Below are 5120 nucleotides of genomic sequence, written 5' to 3'. Positions count from 1 at the left end.
TCATGTTGTTCCAAAATTTTCACCATACTATGCTCCATTGCAAGAGGTATTGTTTATTTCTCCTGTTTTGATCCATTATTATTATGATAGATAAACATATATTGGTGGAGTCCAACTTTGCACCTCTACTAATTGCTTAGTTATGTGCTTTGCAGAAATGTCAACCTGTACCAGTATTATGTATTTCAAGAAATGTAGCTTGTAATGTGAGAGGTGGTTTTTTGAAGTGAGTAGCATGTTTTTGTATTAAGTTTAGATTCAAAAATGTTGTAGTATTGATTATGCATTTAAGAAATCCCCTTTCACCAAAAAGAAAGAAATTCATTTAAAGTTCTATTTGATTATACTATAAATGTCCTTTATGTTGTCAAAAACTACATGCATTTTAATATTGTTGGATGTCTGTGTTATTACAGAGATTTTGATGAGGGCCTTTCTCAAACAATGGTCTAAATCTTATATGAAACTGATGTGGAAGATCTTCCATCTGCACCTGATGTGAGCAACTACTTGGTGAGATACGTATGCACTCTAGATTCTCTTTGTCATTATGTTTTTCATATTCTTCTCTTGGATTATATCCTTGTGTGTGTACCATGACTACTTCAACATCAAGTTAGCATGACACATGTTTTTTTTCTTTATCTTTTGTGGGGGCGTGGGGTATAGGATGAAGCAACTATAGAAAATGGCAATATTGACTTACATGTGCCAAAAGTCGTGATTTACGTTGAATATGAAAGGAAATTGAAACATTTAAATTGGAGACCTTTTTGGTGTTCAATAGCTTCAAGAAGTTAGAGAAAATTTTTAGTTGTAACAGATTGCCCATCATTTTCTTGGTAAACTATTTTAAGTATATTACAGCCCACTATGCAAATGATATTATTGTTTACGGTTTTGATTGTTGCTTCAAGATGAGAATGTAGTTCCAAAATCTAGCACTGCCTTGTTTTATGATGGATACTCAAGATATAAAATCATTAATGGCCCCTTTTTAGCAAGAACAACCAATTGTTAGTCCTCCATCTGATAGCCAATCCCAGCCACATGACAAGGTTTCTAAACATTATCATGCAATTCCACCTATAGAGTCTTCTAATTCTATTATTGTTGGCACTTCAGAATGAAGTGTTGATGGTTCATCAGGTAGGGAAGAAGGAGAAATCCCTGAATGTGAGATGGATCTCTGAATAGTTAATACATCTTGTTAATAAGGAACCATTGACTGACCTCTATCCTCTGCCCTGTATCATCTACCCTCCAACTCACTTAATGCTAATGCCCCTCTGTTACCAAATTCACTCTCACAACATGCCTCATCCAACATGGTACGAGATGGGTAGTGAGTCATAGCCATAGATTTGATTGAAATCAGTTCTCCATAAGTTGTCATATTTTAGAAAATTATTGAGGTTGGTCACATCAGATGGAAAGTGAGTTTAAGCTAGTAAAATATGTGAGTTTAAGCTAGTAAAATATATGATCTTGAAGTCAACACTTGCAATCTATTGCATAGAAAGCATATTGCCTGCCTGTGTAGTATCTCCATTGCAGTTCCTAGTGCCCACTAAAAATGGGAGTTGGAATTCTCCTGGCCTCTTAGAGGATTATAATTTTATTGTGATATTTTTTTATAACATTATTTATATAAGTTGTACTTGACTCTAGCTTTACCTTTTTTAACCGAGCATATTTGAAGAAAATGATTTAGCTACATTCTTGGGATAAAGACCTAGAAAAGCCTTAGCAAGAAGGGTTGAGAGAAAATTGAAGCCTCCTCTTTCTATGGTCTAGCTCTAATCATAACAATTCTTTAATGAATGATTTCTGGAGACTTCAGTAATCAGTTTATAGAGGTTTTGTGGTTTGCAAAGTATTAGAACCTTTAGATACTTCCTCTTGCATTTCCCAACATCAAGTTTCATGCTAGATCCATTTCTTTGAATTTATGTTTGTATAGATCCAACAACTTCCATTTTCAGGGACCTAAAAGGAATTTAAGCAATGGAATTTCAAAATGGCACATAGACATTTGTTTTCAAAAATATTTTATATATTAGTGTATAAAGAGTAAAATTCACATTGTATTGTGGAGGAAAGTAAATTATTTTATAATACTCTTTTGGTGGGGTCCTTTTTGGGGATGAATGATAACCTGTAATTGCTTTCTTTGAGTTCATTGGTTTTACAGTAAGATGTGGTCTATATAGAAAAGTCTTAAATTGGAGAGGTCCCTTAAACGATGTGACATAATGATTTCCTAGATATATACTCATTTTTATTCAATGGTGTTTATGTTTAGTTTGGACATATATTTCCTCCAAAAACATGTAGCTACTCATTTTAGCATCTCAGTTTGTATTCTAAATAAATTTTTAACATTTAATTTTCATCACGATGTTTCATGTAGGTGTGATCATATACTTTGGTATGGTAAAGGATTAAAGCATATTTCTTATGGTTGAGGAGAATCAAAACTCTCTAATCATTGACCTGTTTATTTTGTTTTCTTGACAGAGGTGGACATGCTCAACATAAGAAACTTAAAGAAAGATTTCACCAGTTCAGGTGCAAAATTCCATGTAGAAGAGCTTCTGCCATGAACCCAAAATTCTCTTCAAACTCCCAAAATTTATGTAAGAATTTTATCCATTATGTCTTACTCTACCATTATGACTACAAAAAATTAAGGTAAAATCAATGTCTGCTTTCTTTCAAAGGATCAATTAGCCATTAGAGCATGGTGAATGAAAAAGTTTCAGGTAATTATATTAATAATCTATCCTCCATGACTCCATATTGATGCGTTTGGTTCCATTTATTATTAAACGAACATCATATGCTGGAAAAAATTCTTGAAAAAACTAGAAGAACCATGAATTCACATGGTTCTAAACATGTACCTTTTCAACACCTAGCATATCAAATATGAATTCCATAAAGAAAATCAGGATAAATTATGAACTTGAATACATTTGTTCGAAACAAATCTAATGCTTGCCATGGAAAAAAATTTCATGGTATTATTTCTAATCAACCTCCACAATGCTCCAAAATGTTAATTGACTTCTAAACTTTTACCGAAAGTTCTTTACAATTTGATTAAGTTTTCTTGTGGAGCTGGCTTGACAGGAGTCTACAACAAGTTTTAGCATCCACTGGTATTGTTGGGGAGAAATTTCCATTGTTACTCTGAAAAGTATTCCATTGTTCCTTGCATGCTACAAACATAATGATCAGGTAAAAGTCAATCACCTTTGCTCATTTTATTAGACTCCATGCTAAAGGTGTTAATTTGTTGAGGAAAAATATGTTTCTACACATTCTCCTACATAATTTCCTCCTTAACATTGGGTATGCCTATAATATTGTCCTTATTTACAATATCTCAACTTTCTTTTGATAGAGACACCTATTCTTATCCCCTTGATCATTTGGCTCATGACATGCAGGTTTCTATGTTCTCTATTGGTTTGATTCGGATGACCTTAGGCTAAGTGTGTATAGTAATACAAGTATATTTGAATAAGGATGAAGCCTGGTACAGATAAAAGATGGAAATACATGAGTTCCAGGGTGTATGGCTAGCCTTTTAGTTCAGTCTACCTGGCGTAGCATTATGATGAGTAGCTTGATTATTGATTATGATGAGAACAAGATTTCTCTTGAAGTGTCTTGTAGCATTTTGGTAAATTGAAAATTTTTGTGCTGGACAAACGACAAAGAAATAGAGTTATTGCCCATATGGATAATGATACTTCTTCAGGTGTATGTTGGTATTCCTATTCTTTGCAACCATTTCATTTTTTAATCGGAGCAACCCAGAAATGTTGCAATTCATTATTAAATTTAGATGTATATTAAATATAAAAATTTACTGCAAGACAAATAACCGCAACACAGTTCAACACGGGCTTTATTTATTTTTGAAATCTTTTCATCTGAAAGAGACTTTAGAGAGTCTTTACTTAATGTATTTCGTACTGGGATTTTCCACCCTAAGATTGCAATGGCAATAGATGACTGATTAAAGGTTTGGGAGGACATAGATCAATCTCCTATTCATGTTGTTCCAGCTTTCGCACCATATTATGCTACATTGGAATATGTAATGTTTATTTCTCCTCTTTTGATCCATTTTTATTATGATAGATAAACATATCTTGGAGGAGTCCAACTTTACACCTCTCCTAATTTCTTATTTATGTGCTTTGCAGAAAGGTCAACTTGTACCAATATGATGTATTGCAAGAAATGTAGCTTGCAATGTCAGAGGTGGTTTTATTAAGTGAGTCGTATGTTTTTATATTAAGCTTGGATGCTGAAAGGTTTTAGTGTTGATTATGCATTTAAGAAATCCCCTTTCACCACCAAGAAAGAAATTCATTTAAAGTTCTATTTGGTTATACTATAAATGCCCTTTATGTTGTCAAAAACTACATGTGTTTTAATATTGTTGGATGTCTATGTTATTACAAAGATTTTGATGAGGGCCTTTCTCAAACAATGGAAAAAATCTGATATGAAACTGATATGGAATATCTTCCATCTACACCTGATGTGAGAAACTACTTGGTGAGAGAGGCTTGATCTCTAGATTCTCTTTGTTGTTATGTTTTTCATATTCTGATCTTGGATTATATCCTTGTGTGTGTACCATGACTGCTTCAACATCAAGTTAGCCTGACACATGTTTTTGTTCTTTGTCTTATGTTGGGGTGTGGGTTATAGGATGAAGCAGCTATAGCAAATGGCAATATTTACTTGCTTGTGCTAGAAGGCATGACTTACGTTGAATATGAAAGTGGATCGAAACATGTAAATTGGAGTCCTTTTCAGTGTTCAATTTTGGGTTGGCTATATTATGAGTAAATGGATAACTAATAGAGAAAATTATTTACTTCTTATCCTTAGATGAGATTTTATAACTGGTCATTAGCTTCAAGTAGTCAGAGAAATTTTTTAGTTGTAATTGATTTCCTATCGTTTTCTTGGTAAATCGTTTTAAGTATATTAGATCCCATTATGAAAATGATATCATTGTTTACAGTTTTGATCGTTTCTTCAAGATGAAAATGTAGTTCCTGCCTTGTGTTGTGATGGACACTCAACATCTA

At 33.1% G+C, this 5120-nt stretch overlaps 1 long non-coding RNA gene across 1 annotated transcript; it reads left to right on the top strand.

The window, feature by feature from the left end:
• The first annotated feature begins 409 nt into the window (after positions 1-409).
• On the top strand, positions 410-4325 carry LOC149178064 (uncharacterized). The gene is made up of 4 exons (XR_016258819.1): positions 410-522; positions 2521-2639; positions 3136-3243; positions 4221-4325. It is a non-coding gene; the product is annotated as an uncharacterized LOC149178064 (long non-coding RNA).
• Positions 4326-5120: the final 795 nt, after the last annotated feature.

Source organism: Pinus tabuliformis, chromosome 4_1 (genome assembly GCF_031772625.1).
Source record: "Pinus tabuliformis cultivar Carrire ecotype Pingquan chromosome 4_1, CPIR1, whole genome shotgun sequence".
In the NCBI taxonomy this organism is placed as follows: domain Eukaryota; kingdom Viridiplantae; phylum Streptophyta; class Pinopsida; order Pinales; family Pinaceae; genus Pinus; species Pinus tabuliformis.
This window is presented reverse-complemented; position numbering and strand designations above follow the sequence as displayed.